Below are 26,941 nucleotides of genomic sequence, written 5' to 3' on the forward strand. Positions count from 1 at the left end.
TTGGTTGTTTTACTATATGTAGGTAATTAAGCAGAAAACCACTAATTGTACAGTACATGGCTCTGCCCTTCTTATGTTTAGGAGTTACATATGTACTAGACAGTACAGTATATAAATGTATGTATATACTTTTTTGTTTTGTTGCACTGTATTTAAACTTTTGTTTTTGTTTCATTATGGTGCTCCGGCAATGCGGGGATGTGAAACAGGGGTGTTCCTGGACCATAGACACCCAAATTAAGGAGGTTCAAATATACATTTTTGTCAGGCACCTTCTTGTGCCAGTTGAAGGACTGAAAACAAAGAGCTTTAAGTGGCCTGAAAATAATGTCATTATATTGGCCTTCTTTGACATTCTGAGCTTACGCCAGGCACACGGCGTTGCTGCAGCTGCTGCGAACCTCTAAATAGCTATCAGTCTCCAGCACTAGGCAGCTTCAAGGAGGTATTGGTCAGTGCAGTTGCTTTCTCATTGGCTGTCCAAGCTACTACCCTGACAGGTGATTCAAGAAGGTAGGGAGAAAAAGGCAAGAGGAAAGAAGGGATTTACAATTGAAGCAGCATTTATTTAGCTCCCAGCATCAAACAGCAAGACTCAAGGATCACAAAATTGGAGCAAGGGAGCTGGCCAGTAGATTACACTAAATCCTGCAGATTGAAATGTAGAAGTTTTGCCTGGACCAAGGGTAACAATGCTGGGAAAAAATGCTAGGAGATTCTGATTGCCTCTCCACAGAGACCTTGGAGCCAAAAGGTACCACACCCAACAGTACAGTGACCCTGTACTGCTATGATGGGAAGTTAGTTCAATATAAATTCAGAGGACACTGACAATATTGAGTGTCCACTGCCTGCAATGCCTTAGTTTTCTCCTGGTCTCCTCAGCAAGTATAAACCAATTCAGAAATAAACAATTAATCTGGGACAGAAACAGCAGAGTGGATGAGGGGAACTATTATAGCAAATATATTATGCCATAACAAACTGCCCTACAGCATATGAGACAGCAGAGATTGCTAATTAAGTACTGTAATGTTAATAGCATGAGGAAGGTGTGAACTCTGGGATGTCTTTCAGATTTACCTACTTGCTTCAAAACAAAATGCAGTCAAGTAGCACTTTAAAGACTAGCAAAATAGTTTATTAGGTGAGCTTTCGTGGGACAGACCCACTTCTTCAGACCATAGCCAGACCAGAACAGACTCAATATTTAAGGCATAGAGAATATTGAGTCTGTTCTGGTCTGGCTATGGTCTGAAGAAGTGGGTCTGTCCCACGAAAGCTCACCTAATAAACCATTTTGCTAGTCTTTAAAGTGCTACTTGACTGCTTTTTGTTTTGATAATGTATAGACTAGCACGGCTTCCTCTCTGTTACTGCTCGCTTCAGAAGTCTTTTTTGTACGCAAGATAAATACAGGATTGTGGCTCCATTCTAGTGCACAACTGGAAGAGTTGGACACTACTGTACTCTCAGGCCTCCTTTTCTGAAAGTCCATTTGTAAGCCTGTTTGGAGGGCGCAGGGGTGGTGGTGGTGCTGGCTAACAAGTAGTGGTGGTCATCGATAATGTTAGGGGATGTCGTGAGTAAAGCTTTGTGGTGGTGATTTGATTTGTGAGAGCTTTACCAAGGCCCATTTGTTTCCTGGAGCTGCCATAGAATGTTTATTCAAATGCTGGCAGCTAGGTGAGGACTGATGAAATTGAAGTTTGCCAGCTGGAGGCAGACTTTTCAGGCATGTGGGTGAAAGGTGCCAGGACACAGAGACTAGATCATTAGGATCTGTCGAACTCTGAGCTATTAGGAAAGTGCATTGAGACCACGTTCAGAAGTTACAGGACTCAGCACCTACTGAAAAAGAAGTCTGAGCCAGAATCTGTATCAAGGTTTTCCTGGGGTTGATAAGGTAACACTGAGGGTCTAGATCTGTGTTTCCCAAAGTGTGGTCCATGGCCCAGTACCAGTCCTTGGGGAAAAAAAAAACCAAACAAACAGTCCTTAGAAAATACAACTGTTAAATAAAACTGTTAAAATTCTACTTGTTAAATTGTAATTAAGGTAATAACAATAAGTTAGGCACTTAAGTATTTGTATCAAGATTTATATTATTATCTGCTATTATTAGAGTGAATAAATAATAAACTGTGAAAATTTATTCATTTTTCATTTTTTATGTGTGTTTATATTGTTGGGCCACAAAAAAAGGTACTGAAAAAAACGGGTTCCAGCTATATAAAGTTTGGGAAACCCTGGTCTAGATGAACATTAGCTGAGGTCATTCATAGGTTTTCTTGTAAGTGGTAAAGTAAGGGTTTGTGAGGAAGTTTGGAGTGCAGCATGGGTGTCTGGGTTTTCCTGCAGCAGCCTTTGAAAAGTTACCAGTGTATTTCTAAGCAAGCAGCCTGCTCCAGGGGACGTGGTAATTGGACTAAGGACGCAGAGCGAAGGGTGAGATGACATAAAATTTCCAAGTGAAAAGCTGGGTGGTGGCTGCAGTTACTGGAGCCCAGGGCATAGGAATATCTGGGGTTGTGACAGTGGTGCTCTATTGAAATACTGAATGCCAAGATGGTTTAGAAGTTTGATGAGTGAAATGATGAAAGTGGGTTCAGATAGGCCCATTTACTACTCCAGCAAATAACTCTGGATTTCTGTTGCTTTGGGCCATTAATTATAGTTATCCAAGTGGTTAATGGAACCCCTAAGCCAACTTCTACCCTCAGTTACACATGTGCAATCTCATTACTTCAGCTGCGTCAAATAGTAGGCATCCTTCAGTCTGCATGGACTATGGATCGCGCCCTTAAAAGTTTCAATTGAAGACTTCATTTACAGCGTCTATTGTGACTATAAAGACCCACATGAGAGTGACAGTCCTTGCTGCATCTCTTGCAGATGTCGTGGGTGTCTGGCAAGTCCTTATTGTGCTTTCTGTGCGCTCGCTTCTCCTCTGCTAGCTGTCTGATCTTCAACTCGCCCTTCTGAAGGCCCTTGTGTAACCCCTGCCTACATCTTCTGCGGTCGTCTGCTAGTTCTTCCCAGTTGTCCAGCTCGATGTCTACCTCTCTGAGGTCCCTCTTGAAGACATCTTTGTAACACAACTGGGGGCGTCCAGGGGGTCTTTTGCCAGAGGCTAGCTCACCATACAGGATGTCTTTTGGAATCCTTCCATTGTTCATCCTGTGGACGTGGCCAAGCCAGTGGAGCCGACGCTGCCTGAGGAGGGTGTGCATGGTTGGGATTCCAGCTTGCTCGAGGATGGCTGTGTTGGTAACTCTGTCCTTCCATGATATTCCAAGGATGCGCCTGAGGCAGCGCAAGTGGAAGACGTTCAGCCTCTTTTCCTGGCGGGCATACAGGGTCCAAGTCTCGCTGCCATAAAGGAGGGTGCTGAGGATGCAGGCTCTGTAGACTTGGTCAAATGAGGACAGAATTTGAGCCCCGGGCCTTAAACAGACATGTTTATATTATGAGTACCTCACAATGGATCTTGTTTACTGTTTGCTATTCTATGTTTGAGCATCTCTTAAAACAATTTTTGTTCCAGATCTGCTTGTGTTCCAGTTCAGTAAATCTGTAATTCATACATACAAAGAACAAATGTACTGTATTCTCGGTATCTTATGTCCTATTCATGATTATTACAAACACAAGGGATCTGTATCCCAGAATTATGTATTCCTGAAGTGTGAGCTGCTGCATTCTGCCCTTAGAGTTATAAGATTTTGTGGCATGCCTCTTTGTGAAATAAAAATCACCTCACAAAATGGCTTTTTGGCTCTGATATGTCACTAAATGCTAGCATGACTCAGTCAAAACAGAATACAATGTGACATCTTTCCCTTTACTGGGAAGGAGGCCACAAAATGCAGCAGGCCTGTGTTACTTCCTCTATAAGCAATCTTCCTTTGGGTATACTCTGATACAGAGTGTTCTAAAACAGCTGAAGAAAAAGATTTAAAATGTTATTAGTAACTTGTGCTTTTTTTTAAAAAAAAAGTTTTATAAAAACAAAGTATTTGACAAGGTGAGAAAACTACACATGGACTGGTATAAGAAGACAGAGAGGACATGATAGAGGTTTGTAAGTACCTAGAGGAGTGTTATTAGAAGGAGGAAGAAAATTTGTTTTCCTTGGCCTCGGACAATAGGACAAAAAGTAACCGACTTAAACTGCATCTTAAACTGGAGGGTAAGATTAGAGATAAGGAAAAGCCTCCTATCAGGGTGATTAAACATTGAGGTGAAGGCTACATTATAGCTGCTATTTCAGAATACATTTGTAATTCATTTGAAACAGTGGGGCTATTTCAAGAACTGTCATTTCATTCCTGGTAACCCTCGTTGTACGACGATTACTGGGAAGTTTGAAATAGCGCCTTATTTTGAACGTAGGTGCAGTGTAACCTGCACTGGGTTTGAAATAAGGGAGCTAGAAATAACTTACACAATTTGTGCTCCACAAATTGCATAAAGTTATTTGAAGCTAGGGCCCTAGCTCGATTCAATAAATTGCCTAGGGAAGTTGAGGAATTGCCATCATGAGAGATATTTAAGAGCCGGTTAGACAGACACCTATCAGGGATGGCAGACAGTGCGTAGTCCTGCCATGAGGACAGGGAACTAGACTCAAGGACCTCTCAAGGTCCCTTACAGTTCTAGTGTTCTGTGATTCTATGAATCCAATTACTACTTTACAGACCTTTAGTTACCAACTCCAAAAGTGTGAAATCTATGTGACATTTTTGTAAGAGAAGGATTTTTGTACTTGAATATCTGAATGATTAGGGGGCACATTGTACATGTAGGCAGACAGTGTTTAGCTGCAATTTGAACTAAGCAATTTAACAGACTGGTATGTCTTGTTTATTGTAGCAAGGGTATGAAAAATATTCATTCACGTCCTTAGCTTGAGAAAACTGACATAGTTTTACTAACTTCAGAATTGGGCCCATTGTGTTTTTAAATATGCATGAAATAAAATAGTTCAGAAATTATTATTACAAAGACTGATTTTGTAGGGCTAAAAATGTTGCTTGTGCCTCATACCATCTTCTGGGTCTCTAACAGCACTGGGAATTCCAGATATATCCATCTGAAAGCTTTTGAAGATCTACAGTATCCTAGTGGAAAATATTTTGCATGGAATTTGCAACTCATTTTGCCAATGCAAAGACTATTTCAATTTCCGGTGGTTCATATGCTGAAGGATGAAATCAGACTCAACCTCTATAGTGGTTGCCTGATAAAAATGAGAGATTTGCATATCTGAATGTTCATTTAAAGCAATATGCCTTCAGAGAATAACTGAATTCACTAGACATGTTTGTCTAGAAAAGATTTGCTTCATTTCTGTCTTTGGCTGTATAGCATTTTAAGAGAGATTTAATTTAGGTTGAAAAGAAATTAGCATGACCACATGGGACACATCCCTAGAAAACTAAGCAAAATATGTCAAGAATTGGCACTGCATACTAGGATCATCCAAGAAGGCCAAGGCTGTGCCAGTTTCACTAAGGAAAAACAGATGTTCTGCAGAATACTGTAGGTCTTGTAAATTGAGCATCTGTGTCACAGGAGATTTTAGAACCACTTATTCTAAATGAACCACTTAGCTTCTTGGTTATACAGTGTAGGTGGAGCAGTAGCCAGGAAAAGTTTGTGAGAAGCAGATACATCAAAACAAATTCTTTGTGAATGAAAGTCGAGGGGTAATGTGAAGTACTTAGAGCTTGATGCTTTTAATGATATTTTGCATAACAAGCCTTCATCCTGAAGGCTTCTGTGAGTGCACTACATAGTAATAAATTAAATATACAATTATTATTAGGGATGGACACCATTCTCTTCAGTTTTGAATCCTTCCAAAAAGGGGGTTTGAAAGTTGGCAGTACATGACTCCTCCAGAATGCATGGTTGCACACAATGCTATCCCTTTAATGCCCTTTATCAGCCAATTCCACTTACTAGCCACACTTTGCTCTCCAATCACCAGTGAGTCTATACATTCCCTTTACCTATGGACATAAGGACAGCTGTTGTTCTTTTCTAACAATCCGAACAGGCGTAAGAAGAGAGTTTTGATTTCCTAATCCCTTGATGTTACTTTTAATGTTTTGGAAAAGTTTGTTTCCATTCACTGATTTCAACTAGAGTCTACTGTTTCTAATGTTTTAAAATCAAAATATTTTATTGTAGAGTACTGCAAAAGATTAAAAGAAAAAAAAAGAAAAAAAAAAACCACACACACCATCTTCCCACTTCCAGACAAACAAAAACACACCTGAGTTGATCTTTATTCTTCAAAACCAGTTAAGCTTTTCCACCACATTACTCTTTAATATCGGAGTTTACAGCATGAAAGTAAACCACAGAGGAAATAAGTTGGCACAGTATACTACAAATTGGTCTGCCACTGTACATAGCACACCTGGCAGCTGGTGATTAGGTCACTGACCGATTCTTGAGCATCATTGTCTTTCCCTCTCTAATATAAAAGAAGAAAACAAAGTTCCTTTTGGGAGGAATGCAATCAGTTACCACAATCTGTTAAATTCCAGCGAAAGCAGTCACTACCTAAACAGTTACACTTGCTAGGGAATTTGTAGTTAGATTGCCATAAACTGTTTCATCTGTGGTGTCTAAATTTCTAATTGCTTCTCAATACTCTTTGATCCAGACGTGCAAGACAGAAAGACAGTGATCCAAAGTTAATTTCTCAGATGTACTAGGCTATTTATTTATTTAGAAATGAAGAGGAAGAATATCAGAAACATCTTGGTGGCTAGAGACACTTTTCTACAGTGCTACAAAAGAAAATGTAATCTGAGGTTAAAAAGTTGACAAAATTCTTCAGACTTTATTTAGGGATAGAAAAATTAAGCAGGTTTATTTTAATGAAAGTATCTGTAAAAGAGGACAAATCTTCATATTCATGGATAATGTGGATAGCTTATTCATAGCTTAGCTAGGTGTGGGTGGAAGGGGAAAGAAAGGCCATTTGGTTTTGCTAATATGTTCAAAATGTTGGTTTTATGCTCCAGTTGAGTGTCACAGAACATGCATGCTCTGTCACCCCCAATAGTCACCAGTAGCACTCCACACATGCCCTTCCTGTTTCCTTCTCCTTAGGGTTTTATGTCTCAGATAGGGGGTTCACGTGGTTCAGCCTTCCAATGGAGTTGCCAGCCCCTTCCGGACTACCTGCAAGTTTCCCTGCTCCAATAAGAGCCCAGCTTTCTCCCTCTGCTTCCTTTCAAACAGAGCTTCATCTGCTCTTTTAAAGAAATTACTCAGCTGATCAGACCTACGGGAGGGTGGGAGGAGCTTATCTGGCACATAAGCCTAACTATTCTTAGAATGACAGCCAACTTGTGGCATTGAGGGGTCTAGATCACGGGGAAGACAAGATAAGTAAATGAATTGGATCAAAACCAAGGATCTAGTCAGAGGTTAGAGAGTTGAGGAGAAGGATGGGGGGACAGGATAGAAAGAAAAGGTTAGTATCAGGTTAAATGCCCACAAGACAATGATATTTAAAATGTAACATGCTATTTTGGTATTGGAGTTTTTTACTGATGATTTTGATAGGTTATTTATTCAGGGAAGGCACCCTCTTTCTCCCTTTCTGAGCCTGGGCAACTCTTGCTCATTTTAATGAACCTTTTATTCCAAACAGTGAATGAGGAAAACAAGTAATGAACTTCTAATTCTTTCTCAGAGTTTATTGGGGGGCATACATTGTGTCAATCCTCTGCCTCACACTGAACTTCTTCCTTATAGAAAAATCTCCTCCCTCACAGATCCCAGCGTGTAATCAGCGGGGCTTCTAGTATGGGGGATTATTAATTTCAATTTTCAGTATTTTTAGCCATTATTGATTTTTCTATAAATGTCCAAAAATTAGAGTTTGCAGGAACTCTCTCTTTGTACAATACATAAAATATGCATTTCTCATTACAATAACCTATACTGTTAGGAGTAATCTCTTTGTTATGTTCCCAAGTGTACTTTCAGATAGTACCTTTTAAAACACCACAATAAATCCCACTAGATAACTTCTGGTGATCACCAGCATGGCCTACATGAACCAGTTAATAGGCAACCCATTAGTGACCTCTGGAAATCACATCTCTCTACCTTACTGCTCTGGAGAGCTAAGACCTTTGATACAAGTAGTAGCATCCTTCAGTCTACGTAGACTATGGATCGCGCCCTTTGCAGTTGCATTTGGGATCATCATTTGCAGCATCAACTGTGACTGTGAAGGCCCACACGAGAGTGACAGTCCTTGCTGCATCTGTCGCATGTGTAATGGGTGTCTGGCAGGTCCTTACTGTGCTTTCTGTGGGCTCGCTTCTCCTCTGCTAGCTGTCTGATACTCATCTCACCCTTCTGAAGGCCCTTGTGTAGTTCCTGCCTCCATCTGCTGCAATCGTCTGCCAGCTCCTCCCAACCGTCAGGCTCGATGTCTGCCTCCCTGAGGTCCCTCTTGCAAACATCTTTGTAGCACAACTGGGGGCGTCCGGGAGGTCTTTTGCCAGAGGCTAGCTCACCATACAGGATGTCTTTTGGGATCCTTCCATCATTCATCCTGTGGATGTGGCCAAGCCAGCGGAGCCGCCGCTGACTGAGGAGGGTGTGTATGGTTGGGATTCCAGCTTGCTCAAGGACGGAGGTGTTGGACACCCTGTCCTTCCATGATATTCCAAGGATGCGCCTGAGGCAGCGCAAGTGGAAGATGTTCAGCCTCTTTTCCTGGCGGGCATACAAAGTCCAAGACTCGCTGCTGTAAAGGAGGGTGCTGAGGATGCAGGCGCTGTAGACTTGCATTTTGGTGTGGGTGAACAACTTGATGTTATTCCACACTCTCTTGCTGAGTCTGGACAGAGTTGTGGCTGCTTTTCCGATCCTCCTATTTAGCTTAGACTCCAATGACAGGGTATCAGTGATGGTGGACCCAAGGTAAACGAACTCGTGGATGACCTCTAATGAATAGTTGTCAATGCTGATTGACGGAGGTTCAGCAACGTCCTGAGCAAGTATATTTGTCTTCTTTAGGCTGATGGAAAGCTCAAAGTCCTTGCATGCTTTGGAGAAACGATCCAGCAGTTTCTGAAGCTGGTCTTCTGCGTGTGACACTACAGCAGCATCATCTGCGAACAGCAAATCTCTGATGAGGACTTCCCGCACCTTGGATTTAGCTTTCAGCCTTGCAAGATTAAACAGTTTCCCATCAGATCTTGTGTGCAAAAAGATGCCCTCTGTTGAAGATCCAAAGGCGTGCTTCAGGAGGAGTGCGAAGAAGATCTCGAACAATGTCGGAGCAAGGATGCATCCTTGTTTGACGCCGCTCCTGATGCTGAAAACATCCAATTATGTGCCGTTATATTGGATGGTTCCTCTCATGTCTTCGTGGAAAGACTAGATCATCTTGAGTAACCGTGGCAGACAGCCTATCTTGTGGAGCAGTTTGAACAGTCTATCCCTGCTGACCAAGTCAAAGGCCTCGGTCAGGTTGATGAAGGCAATATAGAGTGGCTTCCTCTGCTCCCTGCATTTCTCCTGCAGCTGCCTCAGAGAGAAGACCATGTCAATGGTAGATCTCTCTGTGCGGAATCTGCACTGTGATTTGGGATACAACCTCTCAGCAATCTTCTGGAGTCTGCCGAGGATGACACGAGCAAACAGTTTACCAGTGATGCTTCGGAGGGAGATTCCAAGGTAATTGTTGCAGTCACTTCTGTCTCCTTTGTTCTTATACAAGGTTACAATGTTAGCATTGCGCATATCCTGTGGAACCTCTCTCTCCAGCACAGGCACAGTAGCTCATGTAGGAGTTCCAGGAGAGTGTCTGTGGCATACTTGATTACCTCTGGTGGTATATCATCCTGGCCCGGGGCCTTTCCTACTACAATACTGTCGATGGCTTTCTTCAGTTCATCCACAGTTTGTTCCTGGTCCAGTTCGTCCATTACTGGAAGGAGATCGATGGCATTGAGGGCTGTATCAGCTACAATGTTCTCGTGTGAGTACAGCTCGGAGTAGTGCTCGACCCAGTGCTCCATCTGTTTGGCTTTGTCAGCAATGACTTCACCAGATTTGGATTTCAGAGGTGCCATCTTGTTCTGGGTGGGTCCTAATGCCTTCTTGATGCCCTCGTACATTCCCCTGAGATTACCAAAGTCAGCACTGGTCCGGATGCTGCTGCATAGCTCGAGCCAGTAGTTGTTGGCACAGCGCCTGGCCGTCTGCTGTACTGTTTTTCTGGCTGCTCTGAGTGCTTGCAGGGTACTCTGGCTCGGCAAGTGTTTGTACTCCAGGAGTGCAGCGCGCTTCATTTCGATGGCTGGAATCATCTCATCGGAGTTAGCTTCAAACCAGTCATTTGTGTTTCTGGCTCTTCTTCCAAACACCGTCAAGGCCATGTTGTAAATTGTATCCCTCAGATGCTGCCATCTGGTTGTCTCATCGGCACCCCCAGGGCTGCTCCGCAGATTCTCCTCGAGGGTCTCTCTGAACTTTTCAGGGGTCTCTCTGAGTTTGCCGTCTTTCTGGCATCAATGTGGGGCCTTCCAGTTGGTTTAGAGTGGTACAGCTTCTTGGGAATCACCTTGAGTTTGGAGCAAACTAGCAAGTGATCTGTATTGCAGTTGTCACTATGATAGCTGCATGTCAGAAGGACATTTTTGAGGTTATCACGTCTAGTTGATGCTAGTGTTTCGAGCGTGGGTGTCTCCATGACACTCTGTGCTGTGGCTTGGTTTGGAAAAATGTGTTTGTGATGCACAGATTGTGGTACGTGCAAAGTTCGAGAAGATGCTGTCCGTTTTCATTCATTTTTCCCACACCGAAGTGGCCTAAGCAGGAAGGCCATGAGTCACGATCAGCTCCAACTCTCGCATTGAAGTCACCCAAAATGTACAGTTGTTCGCGAGCAGGTATTTGCGCTATGGCAGCACTAAGCACATCATAGAACTTGTCTTTTACTTCCAGTGCGGCATACAGGGTTGGAGCATAAGCGCTGATCAGGTGGACAGGACCGGCGCAAGTTTGAAGTACGACCTGAAGGAGTCTTTCTGATCTGCCCATGACTAATTCCACCATTTGTAGAAGGGTGTTTCTGATGGCGAAGCCAACACCATGCTCCCTAGGTTCTTTTTGGGGTTTACCCTGCCAGAAAAAGGTGTAGTTCTTTTCCTTTAGAGATCCCGAATCTGCGAGTCACATCTCTTGCAGAGCAGCAATGTCAACTTGGAGCCTCTTCAGTTCCTCACTGATGACAGCGGTCTTTCAGGTGTCGCTGATGTCCTGAAGATCTTCAGTCAAACCGGTCAGCACAGTCCTCACATTCCAGAAAGCAAGGTCAAAACTTTGATGGTTTCCTTTTCTTGTTGATTTTCTTATTGGTTTGCCTGGTGCTCAAATTTCAGTCACTTGTCAGGTTTGGGAACCTTAAGCCTCATGCACCCAGTGAGGCAGGTGAACTGTGGCGGGACAGTACCCTTCTGGCTGGGGGCTGCCCAGCTTGGGGCTGGCAGTGACTGTCCAGTGAGATGCGACGATCTCTCCCACCATCGAAGGCAACCCCTGGTGCTCGTTCTCTTCACCAATTGAGCAAGAGCTTATAACCGGTATCTGTTACCTCCCATGTTGGTTCAACGCTGTTAAGCAATGCTGGAGTACCTCTCCAGGTGCAAGCCTGGGAAATTTTTTGGGACCTTGGGCTGCCCGGATGCCAGTGTTCCCCTCTCGGCTTTACTGATATAGTCCAAAGGAAAGGATAACCTCTACATCTGGCACCAGCTCAGCTTCAGGAGTTGCCAGGTCAATGCCAGAAGTTGGCACAGAACCGCCTTAGGACTCCCCTCCGGATTTTCTGTCAGGGTTTACTCCCTTAGCCTTACTCCTTCCCAGGATAACCCACAAGGCAGTGGGGCATGGAGAATGTGGGTAACGATCCCATCACCTCTTGTGGTACAAGATACAAGTAACTGTATTGGATAAACACCAAATTCATTTTTAACTGGGGAGTGTGATGGGGTGGAGCAGGGCCAACTGAAGACCCACTAAAATAGAGGAAGACTCGCAGGGTGGGGGAGGGCCCAGTGTCATGGTTGGGACTGGCTTAAAGACTGTGGGCACACCCAACCAGGTGGTACTCACCGGGGGGTGGGTGCCAACCCTGCTACGGGGGGTATTCTATCTCTTTCTTTCATGCAAAATCTATACTCAGCAGCCCTATTAATTAGGTATATTTTACAATGCCATCCACAAAAGCTTTTACTGTGTTTGTCTAATCCTAGGAAGCTCTGGAATGTTCTTTGCTGCTAACACTGATGATCTGACACACACTTTCCTGTCCAACATAAGTTTATGTCCCAAAATCAACCAACACGAAGGACTATAGGTTTATCATACTATCCTTTCAATATCCATCCATCCATCCATCCGTGATTATTTGAAAAGCAATAACACAGATGCCCAAGATTACTCTCAATACCGTGAGATTCTTATGACTACCTACGCACCTCAAAAATGCTGAATCATTAAGATATAACCCCAAACAGGAAAGTAGATAATTCAGCCACCGCAACCCATATGAGAGGAATATTAGCCCAGGATGAAAGGAAGGTATGACAAAACCCTATGAACTCCTTCTAGACTGTCCAAAGCTATTAACTCTCTGTCTGGAAGGTGAGTGTCTGCCTTATTTTTCACTTCATCTGATACTCAGCTATCTGACTCCACTACCATAAGAGAAAAGAACAAAAAGCTAAGATTTCCGAAGAACTTCAGGGAGCTCAGCACACAATTCATACTGATGGCTCTTTTGAAAATCCTAGACCTAGCTTTTACAGGGATCTGCATCTCTTCAGAATGCTCTATTATTGTCACACACTGAGAGCTCTACATTAGAAAAGCAGTTCAATTGAATAGTTTGAAATGTTCCCCTATACCCATGTTTCAGGATTATTCAGAATACAATGGAAAGTGCCTTTCTGATTCAACAGACTATTTTATAACTTATGCTACAACACAAAGCGTTTCAACATGTCACATATGGTTTTGAGTTTATTAAAGGACAGAAAACAAACACTACAAGTCTGTTTAGAGATGGTAAAGCTAGAAGGCATCAGTAAAAGTTAATATAGCATAGATAAATCACAGGGGGCAAGGGTATTAGTTGTTCTACAGCTGCTAACATGAACATATATCTCAGCAGCTGCCCAAATAAATTAAGTAGCAGCACATAGCAAGGTAAGTCTGGTATTGCTGGAGACATGAATTTTAAGGTACCAGATACATGATTCAACACATGTTGAATAGTAACAGAGAGATAGCCATGCTAGTCTATATACTACCAAAACAAAGAAGAAGTCCAGTAGCACTTTAAAGACTAACAAAATAATTTATTACATGATGAGCTTTCGTGGGACAGACCCACTTCTTATGGTCTGAAGAAGTGGGTCTGTCCCACGAAAGCTTGTCACCTAAAAATTATTTTGTTTAAGTGCTACTGGACTGCTTTTTTGTTATGATTCAACACAGAAGTTAAGGGACCTATTGTTCTTGGCCCCTGCATATTTGTGTAACAAAGGGAGAAGAAATGGGGCACTGAAGTGCACAGATAGATAGTGAAGCTGTCAGCTTTAGATTTTACAAAGTAGAGAGGACAAGATGTTGGGCTGTGGCCCTCTCCCCTTCTCAGAAGAGAACAGAGGAATAGATACTCCATCTTCTTAATGATACAGCAAGTTGACACATGTCTTTTTGTATTCTCAGCATAGTAGGTCCAAGAGGTACTACGCTCATGACATATACAATGCCTACTGGAGCATCCACTAGTCAGCACACTTCCACACTGCTTCAGTGAACAATTGTGGCTGCACACTATCATCAAATGCTCAGAGCCATCTAGTCAATTAATTTTGGCAAGAGGGTCAATAAAAATATCATCCACTTTCCTAATCCCACCATGTTACTGGCATGATTTTGATACCATTGGAATTGATGGGAAAGCGCCTACTGAATTTAATGCGAGTGGCAACGAAGTGGAGAAGAGTCTTAAGGAGCAGATCAAATGAGTAACATCAACCAGAGCAGGCTCTGGTTCTGCTATAGTAACTGTGGGATGTGGGGATCAGATACAACAAAGCTTCTAATTCTCTCATACCTAGATAAAAAGCACAGCAGCACTGAAGGTTGGTAATGAATCCTGCCAATCCTGTGCAATGCTGACTTCTAGAAATTAGAAAAGCCATACAAAATTATGGAGCTATGGACATACTTCCAGTAAAGATAAATACTATAAACATATTCAGAAAAAGGGTGAGTACTGAAACAGAATTCTGCTGTAAATATTTGAACAATTCCGTTTGGAAGGCAATGACATCTAGTCAATTAATTTTAAACAAGAAATAAAATACAAACATTTAAACACTAATAATAGCAGATGATGGTTCATAAACTTGGTTGATGCATTTTCATTGAGGCAAGTGCTATGCTTTGCTTGAATAATTGTCCAGAACATGGGGTCCAGCAGTTGTGTCATGCCTTGGTTTAATTGTGCCACACCTTGGTATAATTCCACTGTACAGTGGTACAATTCCATTGTACAGCAATAGCCATAGCTGAAGATTCTGCTAAATGTGAAATGCACAAACTGTAAAAATGCACAAATGCACAGAATGTAAAAATGTCAGACTGAGCAATCTTAGTCATGATGATGAACAGCTTGTCTTTGAATTTAAAGTATACCAGCTACCTTCAAGAAGGCAAGACTGAGGTAGTCATTTTGGCTATGTCTACGCGACATTTCCCTTTCAGAGAGGACTGCAAATGAGGGAAATCAAAAATGCAAATGAAGTGTTGATTTATGAATTTCGTGCCTCATTTGCATAATGGTGTTTCTGGAAGAGAATTTTTCAAAAGAAACCCAGCAGTGTAGATAGGGTTCTTTTGACTGCCCCTCCCAATTTTTGAAAAAACCCTTCTTCCTGAAACAAAGTAGGCAGAAGGGTGCTTTCAAAAAAATTTTTTTGCCCCCAAAAAAACCTCTCTACACTCCAGGCTTTTTTTTTTTTTTTTGAAAAAGCCTCTTCTGGAAACACGATCGCATGAGATTATGCAACTGAGGTGCAAGATTTTTAAATCAGCACTTCATTTGCATTTTCAATTTCCCTCATTTGCATTCCTCTACTGAAAGGGGAATGTACTGTAGACGTAGCTACTGTGTGTACGGTGCTCCAGATGTGCAAGTAGGTGATTGGACACCTAGCACAGCAAATGCTGGAGAAAATGAGGTAGGTTCAGAAATTAAAACAAGGGAAAAAACAAGTTAAAAATTACTTAGAAGAGTTAGCTGTCTTCAGCTCACCATGGCTGGATGAAATTCATCCTAGAATATGAAAGGAGCTGATTGAAGAGATACTTGAACCATTAGCTATCATCTCTGAAAAGTCATAGAAGACAGGAGAGATTATGGAAGACTGCAAAAGGGCACATATAATGCCCATCTATAAAAAGGGAAATAAGGACAACCCAGGAACTACAGACCAGTCAGTTTTTGTGCCAGGAAAGATAACGGAGCAAACAATTAAGGAATTCATCTGCAACCATCTGGAACAGAATAAGGTGATTGGTAACAGGCAGCATGGATTTATAAAGAACAAATTATGTCTCATTGATTTGATAGTGTAACAAACCTTCTGGATAAGTGGGAATTGGTAGATTTGGAATACCTAGACTTCAGTAAAGCAATGATACTGCCTCACATGACTTTCTTATAAATAAACTAGAATATTTATCTGGTGGGTGGTTGGTGGGAATTGGTCCTGCCACGTGTGCAGAGGACCGGAATTGGGGACTTCTGGAGATCCTTTCCAGATCTATTAGCCTATGATTCTATAAGTATACACTGCAAGTTATACTGCTTTCTAGTAGTGAATATAGAAACGTGGCTGACTAATCAATGAATGTATGTTTAACGTGTACAGGGTTGCCTCTAATTAGTTTTTGTATTATTTAGTATGCCATGTAAATCCTCTGAATATGTACCTTCTGTCCCTGAAATACCTAGATATTCTATAAGAAACTGCTACCAGGGAACTCATTCTATGAATAATAATGTTAAAAGGCTAAGAACTAAATTTTGGTACTCCTCTTTGGGAAGTCTGTTTGAAACACTCCTGAATTTTTGCCAGTCCCAGTGCTAGTATTCAGTGCTTCCATATTCAGTCAAAACACACTGAAGAAATACAAAATCAGAAACAGCATTAAGCAAAATTTTCTTGTAAAAGCAGAACTGAAAGGATCAACATTAAAATCAACGCAGATTATTACAGATTTCTGAGTCTGATGATCCATGACAGTTGTAATGATCTACTCAAGAAGTTACCACTACCTCAGAACGACAGACTTGAATTTAGCTGTTAATTATATTCAGTATTTAACTTTAAAATATCTACTCTTGAATCATTTGGGCTGACTATGGGAACACATTTCTAACTTCATTCAGTTAAAATACACATGAAACCACAAAAAACGTATTAGATGCAATATGAACTCATAAAAATGTCGAACTGTGCAGTTTGTTAATATTTAATTACCCACCTCAAAATTCAACACAGCAACAGTTATTGTGTTATTGTGTCTGCAATAAATTAATGTTAAGTGAGGGGTAGTAGATATTTTCTGTACCATATGGTTGCTTGTTTGTGTTTTAATAAGCACAAAAATTAAGTATTCACATGTGCATCAATAAAATAAACATTTCCCAGTTATCATGTAGTCAAACTTATACACATGGGTTGCTCTTTTATAATTTACATTTGGTGCAGTTAGCGGAATGGATTCTGTTAGAAGGGAAACTACAAAGCACCTGCAGTCAGATTCTACGAATTAATCACTTCTGGACTAATCAAAAGGAAGATTTTTTGACCCAAGTGAGTTCATGTTTGGGCTGTAGAATTTTGTCATCACCAGCTAGTAAAAAGCCACTTGGAAATGGGAAATAGAAACAAATAATTCTTAAAAACCTCACAGACCATGTTCTCAAAACTTCTTAAAAAAAAGGTGGGGGGGGGAAGGGGATTAGCTCAAATACAACATGAAAATTAATCTCAGTTCTTACTGCTTATTTTATGTGCATTTTTTCCTCCCATACCTGTCATTCTGGGTGCCTGATTACTTTGCACAGTTAGTTCTCAGCCACATTCACCACCTTCCCACGTCACCATCACCATCAACACCAGCAACTCTACAATAACCTTAAGACTCCTCTACAATTCCGTGTGTGTGTGTGTGTGTGTGTTGGGGGGGCAGGACTCTTACAATTAAAACACCATGAAATGTCAGGTTTAAATAGCTGAAATAATTAAATATATTATTTTGAAAATCCTATGACTATGAAATTGACCCAAAATACACTGTATATCTAGGAGGGCCTTAATCAATGGACAGATACGAGGGTCCAGAGTTCTTGTAAACTGGGAAAGATGTGTCTTCCAAGCAAGAGTCAAAATCTCTTTCAACTGAGTATAAATGAGAAATCTGAGTAAATACTGAAGCAAACAATGGCTGATAACTAAAGGAATTAAATTAACTGCTTATTTTAATTCTACATTGTAGAACTATGTAATGGGAAATGAAGTTCTATATCTTAACAAAATATCCAAGTGTGTGTATGGAATCACTGATACAAATAATTGATTATCATTATTTTTTCATTTTCTAATGGCAGCAGGGCCAGCATGTTCAACAGAGGACAATTACATAATCTTGACCTTAATTCAAGTAATAAATGCAAATGCACATATTTGGTTTTCTTGTACATTATGCTGAGCAACCACTAAGGCCAGAGGTTGTTTTAATAGCTAGAAAATGTGGTGGGCATTATGATATTTGAATGTTAATAGCATGCTTCACACTACTAGAAGACAACATAGGGTGAGATTCTCAGCAGTGCTTTGTTGACATGATTCTCTTGAAACTGTTAGAGCTGTGTTGGTTTACCATCTGGATCAAGAATTTAAAAATCTAATGTAAAACCAGTGCTTTTTTGTGTCAGTACTGAGTACTGGCACCTTGGAAGCCCCAGCCATGGGATTTGCTGGGAGGGAGCCAGGCAGGGAGTTGGTGGAGTACCAGTGCCTCTATTTTTTTTTTAAACAAAGTAAGCACTGTGTAAACTATTACTAAAGTAGTGCTTTCCATACTAAAAGCTACCTTAAGCAGACACGTTTGCAAAATCATGAATGGCTAAAATTAAGGGCACACATGGAGACTTCACTTTTGCTATTTCCTTTATTGTAAAACAAGGGAATTTCACACTGACAGTATTTGGTTACTGTTTCTGCAGTAGTCATGTAATTGCATAATGCTATGGTCATAACCCAGTGTTTTCACCATTGCATCTTGTTGCCAAGAAAGTTACTGACATGTTTCTCTGTACACTTACTTATCACCATATTATGTCTCACATTATGACATCACCAGCCTATCAAATAAAAGTGATTAACAATTGGTTAGGGAACTTAGAAAAAATCTAGTCTACTTTAAACGTAGATCAATTTACTTTCTGTATATACTTAATGAGCCTAAAAGCACTAAAAAGAAACTTCATTTCTCCAAGACCAGCTTTTCATAATTCCTCCTCACTGTCCCTCATAATTTCTCAGCCATTTTCTCAAAATTTATGGTATCTCCATACATAAGGTATACTGACACCTATGCAAATACAAACTGACACTTTACTGGAAAAACTAATTATGAGGAGCCTTTGGAACAGCTTTAGAGAATGCAAACCTGCCACAAACCAAACCTCTTCCTGGATTTAGTGACTGCTTCAAAAGAATACAACTACAAAAGTATTTTTTGAACTAAGCATTCACTACCAGATTGCATTATGCCTAACAAGCTTCACTTCGAATACCAATTGACTATTGTTGCTCATTATTTACAAGTTTCATTATGTCTCTCAAACAAGTCCATGATTTGAAGCAAGCAAGGCACAGAAATAAAGCTGAATCTACCACAAACCACCTGAATACCCCAGCTACTTGAATATTGGCTCTGCTGGGGTCACGCTCTCTCTCTTCCTCTCCTTCACTGACCAGAAATTCCAGTCTTGATATGTTAAGTTTCCTGAAAAAGTTTGTTTCCACAAACCAAAATTTTCCAAGAAAATAAAGGTTTTTTTTTAAAAGGTTCTGCTTTACCTGCACTGTGATCTATTTGCAAAGACTGCTGTGCCCACATGAAGTGCTACACAAATCCATGTGTTTTCACAAGTGGGCAAGGAACCACAGTAGCAGATTGCATTGCAGGACTGGAATGTTTCTTCGTCAGTCATAAGGAGGAAAAGTTGTACGACTGTAGAGTATCAGAAGTCACAAGCTACATGGTAAGTGTGTGAAAATTCATAAATTATGAACATTTTGGATGACTTTTTTGACTCCTGAGATAATTGAGATAAAGAGTCAAATCCCCATAATCTCCTGGAAAATGTAGTCATCTCTGAAACATCGGTACAAAATGGAGGCCAGGCTGAATAATTAAAAACTCATTCTTAGTTTACAATTTTCTGACTCAGTCCTGCAACTTTGTCACCAAGCATCTCAAAACATTCAGGTGACAGCTGAGTATATTCTGGAAAAAAATATATGGTGAGCCACAGTGTGAGATTAAAGGTTTGTCTACACAAACATTTAGTTCACAGCAAACTGGGGTGTGAATCACTTTATTACTTGCTATGGATTAATTGCCCAGTTGAAACTGCAAAATGTGCATTCGCAGTTCATCCCATTTCAAAGACTAAAGTTCATTTTAAGAACTGTTGATGCACGTCAGCAGAGTCCATATGGACTGTTGGTCTGTGGCAGGCTAGTGCAGAGTGGATTCACACCCCAGCTTGCAGAGGACTAGTTAGACAAATCCTAGCTATTAAAGGAATTCATGCTACAACTCTGTGATGCAGCTCCATAGCTCCACATCCTGGCAACAAACTGACACAGATTACATGAAGGGAACTGAGTGGTTAGAGTGATGTTTGGTCAGCAGTCTGCCATAACTATTACTCCCGAGACATGGGACAAATAATTGGCTAAAGTAATAAGATGAAGGAGGAGCCATTCAGAGAGTGAAACAGCAGAATATTAAATGCTGGACGACCACCTGCCATATGATTCAGGGGGATAGATGGAAGAGGAATGTCCTCTTTTGAGGGTAAAAGAGGTAAGGGGAATGGTCCCTGGGTAATGCAGCCTGCCCTAGTCCAGAACCAGACTTACGCCTAGCCTTAGTTCTTTCCTGGGTTGGTGAGATACCCTCTTTCTAGCTTACAGGGGCCGTGTCTACACTTAGAGAAGACTTCAAAATGGCTATGCTAATAGCCAAATTGAAGAATACTAATGAGGCACTGAAATGCATATTCAGTGCCTCATTAGCATGCTGCTGACCACAGCCTTCAAAATTGCTGCTTTTCGCTCCTGCATGGCTCGTCCAGATGGGGGTCCTTTTTGAAAGGACCCTGCCAACTTCGAAATCCCCTTATTCCTATCAGCAGCCTTCCTATCCTGCCGAAAGGAATAAGGAGATTTCAAAGTTGGCGGGGTCCCTTCAAAAAGGACCACCATCTGGACAAGGCGTGCAGGAGCAAAAAACGGCAATTTTGAAGTGCCGTGGCTGGCGGCATGCTAATGAGGTGCTGAATATGTATTTCTGCACCTTATTAGTATTCTTCAATTTGGCCATTAGCATGGCCGTTTTGAAGTTTTCTCTAAGTGTAGGCATAGCCAGAGACTTTACATCTGGAAGGAGCTAACCCAAGCACTGCAGCTCCAGAAAACCTAAATATAAGCTCAATTCAGTGTGAGAGGATCAAGCACACGGTGGAAAATGGATGTCTTCCAGAACTTTTGGTCAGCCGGGCACACGTTTGTGATATTGCAGTCCACATAATGGTTGCTTTTGTGCAGAGAGTATAAATGACAAGACAGGATGCATGCAATCCACCTAACAGATGTGTCCAACACCATTTGAGGCATTTAAAGACTTGGATTTCATGTACAAAGCTGGGAATATGGAGCGCCAACTCTGTGTCCACCGCTTCAAATCAGGGAATATGCCAACAGTAAAGGTCATCATTCCATGATCATGCAGGCTTTGGAGGACTACCGCAGCTGAATGTTTTCAAATGATGGAAAGACAAAATGAATAATGCTGTAATTTTTAATGGGAATTTTCAGGATCACATAAGGCATATTTCTTAGCGCCTCCCCCCACCAAAAAAAAAAAAGACATTAAAGAGCTCTCATCTGCACCTTGACTCCTGAGCTCCACTATTTTAACATTAGTTGGTATTACAGAGCTAAATTTCTCGCTAAAAATGCAAATGTTTGGAAAACGTTGATAATACACTAGAAGAATATGGCATGCATTACTGTGTATGTATGATATGATCTTTGCTACAAGATAGCTACAGATTTTTAACTCACCTCACTGAACCTGGGTACTGAAAAACTGATCTGACATTAGAAGTAATTAAAAGATTACTTCTAACCATGTGTGGAGTGAGGTTCTGGAACAGGCTCCGAGTAGGACTCACGTGGCAAACAATTTAACTGGTTATGATACAGAGCTTGATAAATTTCATGGACAGGACTATATGATGTGAATGCCTATGATGCCAGGGGACTGGATTCAATGACCTAAGTGGTCCTAAATCCTCTTTTCCTTTGTCCAAAGCCCACACAATAATGGGCAATAATCTGTTGATTTAAGAATATATGGCCAACAACACCTATTTATTTTTTTGCTGCTGTGGGTTTAGGTCACATTTTTGTTCTTATTTCGACTGTATTGCAGATTTTCTTTAGCTTGATCTCATGTTTATAATAGATTTAAAGAGAGAGAGAGAGAGAGAAGGCTTTCTTTGGCCTTACCTTGTTTTGGCTTCTGTTGGCATAGCCAAAAATACAGGCCTCATGGTTGTAAAATGTCAGCCAGAATAAGGTGCTCAACATTCCTAGTCTGATGGGATGAGAGGCCACGGGAGCTACTACTATCTACACTAGGCAAGAAAAAGTGAAGCTAAGGTATGACAGCCAATGCTAATTCAGTGCTTACCTTGTCACTCTGTCTGGGTTCAAATATTCGGCCTGCCTCAGGTCAGTTCATCCATCCTGGTAAATACACAAATATCCAGGAAGAAGGGTTCAGCTCCTCCACTCCCCCCAGTTCTCCTGTGACATGATCCTGGCCCTCCATAAAACTAAGGGCCATTGCTATCCCATTCCTTCCCTCAACCCTTTATGGGAGGCCTGCTTCTCTTCAGCATCAGGCTGTTGCCCTGAGAGTTGGGGCTGGGAGTCACCTTCCCCCACAGCCTGGCCTCGCCAGGACAAATGGACAAGGAAGGCAGCATCCACCTCAAAATGGAGGCAAGAATGTGGGGACAAAAGATCCACCTGTACCTAATCCCACCCCTGCTTCCCTTACAACCCATCCCTTTGGTCATCCCGCCCTGCCTCTCACCCAAACTCCCACAAACTCTTCCATTTGACCCAAAGCATCTCCCACCTCTCTCCCTTCCCTTTAGCCACTTCCCTCAGCAGTGATTCACCTAACAACACAGCCCAAAAACCCTCTTATTTACCCTAATTCCTACCTTCTACTCCCCACTCCTCTCTCTCTGCCTCCCTAACTCCACGTCCCCTACACTGCCTCCCACCCCCCACTTTCCCTAGTTCTGTACCAAAAATTTAAAGAATCTGAAAATGTTGTGAGAAGCTCATGTTAGGGAGCCTGTGAACTTGGAATCCGCTTTCTCAGTGACCTAGCTACAGCAGAACACCCCAACATTATGAACACTGTGTTATGACCAGACTGGTGAACCACATACATTATTTGGACCAAGAAGTATGCACTCAGGCAGCAGCAGACATTAACAAAAAAGAAAAAATGAAAAAGAAAATAAAAGTAAATACAATAGAATACTGTGTTAAATTACTGTGTTAAACTACTAAAAAAGGGAAGTTTAAAAAAAGATTGGACAAACTAAATCTTTCTGTGCTTGTTACATTTATATTGAGATGGCTAAAAGCAGCCTTTTTTCTTTTTCATATAAATGTTTCAGAGCTGCATTAAGTCAATATTCACTTGTAAACTTTTGAAAGAATGACCTCTAAATTTTGTTCAGAGCTATGAACATTTCAGAGTTACAAACAACCTCCATTCCCAAGATGTTCATCATTCTGACTTGCTTTCCTTTGATCACACCCAGCTTCACTGTCCAGAAAGCATGATCACATTAATTACCTTTCCTCTTCCCTGCAATTAATCAATGCTAGATCCCTCAACAATACAGTACTAAAGTAAAATAAGAGATGCCTCTATAGCTTTCTTCAAAGACTTTTTCCATCACCCTTGCTTCTTTAACTTCTTGGTAGAGAGCTTCACAACAGTTCTAAAGTCTCTTCTTCCATAGTGTAAGGACTACATTTTTTATTTGGTACCACGTCTACCATGCCTTGAACCAGCCTACAGTCACCTAACCTGGGCACTATACATCCCAAAATACTAGTCCTTAAAGGGAGAGAAGGTGGAGTAGGGATGGACTTAGGTAGCACATTATGGACATGTCTACACTTGGCCAAACCTTTGAAATGGCCATGCTAATGGCCAAATTGGAGAATACTTATGAGGCACTGAAATGAATATTCAGTGCCTCATTAGCATGCTGCAAGCTGCAGCACTTCAAAAGTGCCACATTTTGTTTATGTGCAGCTCATCTAAATGGGGGTTCTTTTCAAAAGGACCCTGCAAACATCGAAATCCCCATATTCCTGATAAGAATATTCAGCTGGAGCACAAGCCTGTGAGGATAGGCTGAGGGATTTGGGCTTGTTTAGTTTACAGAAGAGAAGACTTAGAGGTGATTTAATAGCAGCCTTCAGCTTCCTGAAGGGGAGCTCTAAAGAGGAGGGTGAGAAACTGTTCTCAGTGGTGTCAGATGGCAGAACAAGGAATAATGGCCTGAAGTTAAAGAGGGAGAGTTGTAGATTAGATATTAGGCAAAACTCCTTCAACCAGGAGGGTGGTGAAGCATTGGAATGCGTTGCCTAGACAGGTGGTGAATTCTCCATTCCTCAAGGTTTTTAAGTCCCAGCTTGACAAGGTCCTGGCTGGAATGACTTAGTGAGGGCTGATCCTGCTTGAAGCAGGGGGCTGGACTAGAAGACCTCCTGAGGTCCCTTCCAGCCGTATGATTCTAATATGCATTGTGATAAAATCGGGCTTGAGTCTGCATGGTTACACTATTTTTATGCTTCAGTGTAGACATACTGCTGCAAAATTGGACTAGGAGACCTGAGAATCAGGCCCAATTTATTTGCTTATCTCAGCAGTATACGATTTATGATTTCCCTGAATGTTCATTTCCTCATGGTTAAGTGCTTGAGTTTTATAAATGACAGAGAACTGCACAGTTGTCGCTGAGCAATCCTCACTGGTTCTCAAATGAAGTTTTATGTATGCACAACATTTTGACTAGACGTTCCTGAGTTTCATTCAACAGTGAAATTGCACAGCATTATATTTCATGTTGCTGCCAGATGACATATTAAAATGTCAACCTCCTGAGAACAAGAGCTTAAGGGACTTACAGGAACCAATGTCAAATGTTTTTGAATATGGGTTTGCAGTGGCAGACAAACCAAAGAATGCTTGATAAATCAAATGGCAATATAGCTTTTATAATAGCATTGCTGCCCAAAGCTGGATGTCCACTATTTAACAGGTAAATCTCATTTCAGAGTTAATTTAAAGTCCTCTGTGGACTGAAGTTGACTATTTGCTTTTGATTAGTAAAAGGTTGAATTTGTTCAGAAAAGTTTGTGTATCTGTGAATCTGGGGATGCCGTCTTCTTGCTGATCTGTTAGGTTCACACTACCTCACCAATTGCTTATTTAGTCAGTATAGCAGGGTTTTCTTCCATTCCCCCATGAGGTAAATGAGAAAGAGCAGGAGAAAATTAACTACAAGTCTATTTGTTAAGAATCACCACTTACTGTGTTCATACTTTTCAGGTATAGTGCACGTACCTTGCTGTCCGTTTAGGCACTGCAGTGATTTAAGTATGAGATGGGCTCCTCTTCTAAAGCCCCCAGCTGACCACTTCGCTGTCAGAGATCAAATAGCATGAATGAGCTTAAATCACAGCTTATATGGCTTTCTCAGGGTCAGAAGTGGAGTTTCCTTGACAACAAACTTTCTCAACTGGCTGCTTGCCAACATGCATCTGACCCACTTGTTCTCTGAGCCCATAAGGTTAGCAAGCTAAATGGTGGATGAAGGCAAGCACCAAAGACAGCATAATATTCTGGAATGCCCACCAGAAATCAGAGTAAGTTTGTTTTTGAAACGGGCCCAAATAGCGAGAACATCCAAAATATGTGAGTGGATTTGAAGAACTGAGTTATTGATCAATTTCAGGGCAAACTCAAGAATATTATGGTATGTTTTAAAGTTCATCAAAAACAACATGTGAATGGAAAATAATTATTTGTCCATATACCTCTCATACAGCTGGAAGAGACCTTGGGAGATTATCGAATCCAGTGCCCTGTCCTCTTAGCAGGACCAAGCATCCCGCCCCTTTTTTAAATCTATTTGCCCTAGATCCCTAAATAACACCCCCCCCACACACACAAGGATTGGAACAAAAAGCAGTCAAGTAGCACTTTAAAGACTAGCAAAATGGTTTATTAGGTGAGCTTTCGTGGGACAGACCCACTTCTTCAGACCATAGCCAGACCAGAGGCTTCCTCTGTTACTACACAAGGACTGGGTTCACAACCCCGTGTTTAGCAGGCCAATGCTCAAACCACTGAGCTATCCCTCTCGTATTCTTCAAGATGTGTTGTGCACATATATATATTTCACTGCAGGTGTATGCAAGACCAATGCACTCGAGTTAGAGACCATTTCCAATGGTACTACTATGTGGCAAATGTGCCCCTTCTAGCCTTGTGTGTATAAAGGGGCTTGGCCACCACCTGCTTCTCTACAACTTCACATGGCCAGCTAGCAAGTATTCAAAGTAGTGAAGTGTTTGAGAGGGTTGTGGAATGCGTATGTACAGCACACATCTCAAAGAGCAAGTTACTTTACAGGTAAGTAACCACTTTTTCTCCTTTGAATGATTGCGCATACACACATTCCACTGTAGGTGATTTATCAGTAGCTTCCCAGAAGAGTGTGATACTTCATATTAGCTGTGTCTACTCTTTAGAAAAACTTCAAAATGGCCATGCTAATGGCCAAATCAAAGAATACTACTGAGGCACTGATATGAATATTCAGCACCTCATTAGCATGCTGCCAGCTGTGGCACTTCAAAAGTGCCACGTTTTGCTCACGTGCGGCTCATCTACATGGGGGGTCCCTTTCGAAAGGACCCTGCAAACACTAAAATCCCCTTATTCTATAGGAATTGATAGGAATAAGGGGATTCCAATGTTTGTAGGGTCCTTTACATCCACATCTCATTAGCATATTTCAGGCCATTTATTAACATGCCACTTTTGGAGAAATGGCCTTGGTTAAGAATTGACAGACTCAGTTCAGACAAACATACCAAAATCCCACCATGTTTTTTAAAGCCAGAAGAACAGGGATGGAAGATTTATACAGCTGTTCTGGCCTGCTGGAGACAACAGTTTTTGAAGTGACTTTGCATTGTACAATTGACTGGTAAATCAAGTTTAAAGAGCATCAAAGAATATGGATAGACTTTATAAATTATATATACTTTAAACTGGAATTTCAGCAGCTAACAGAGTGTTGTAACTTGAGCAAATATATCTGCAACACAGAGCTAGGGATACAACACAAGAGGCTCATGGATACTGGGAAAGCTGATGGCGGAGCAAAGATGTG

General features: G+C 41.4%; 1 long non-coding RNA gene across 1 annotated transcript in view; it reads right to left on the minus strand.

Annotated features, from left to right (window-relative positions):
* Positions 1 to 25,161, minus strand: part of LOC142013186 (uncharacterized) — an 83,146-nt gene extending 57,985 nt beyond the window's left edge. The window contains exons 1-2 of the long non-coding RNA XR_012645577.1: positions 25,105 to 25,161; positions 22,129 to 22,184 (exon numbers count right to left, since the gene is read on the minus strand). This is a non-coding gene — a long non-coding RNA (uncharacterized LOC142013186). The remainder of the gene's footprint in view (positions 1 to 22,128; positions 22,185 to 25,104) is intronic.
* Positions 25,162 to 26,941: the final 1,780 nt, after the last annotated feature.

The sequence above is a fragment of the Carettochelys insculpta genome, chromosome 5, assembly GCF_033958435.1.
Source record: "Carettochelys insculpta isolate YL-2023 chromosome 5, ASM3395843v1, whole genome shotgun sequence".
NCBI classification, from domain to species: Eukaryota; Metazoa; Chordata; order Testudines; family Carettochelyidae; genus Carettochelys; species Carettochelys insculpta.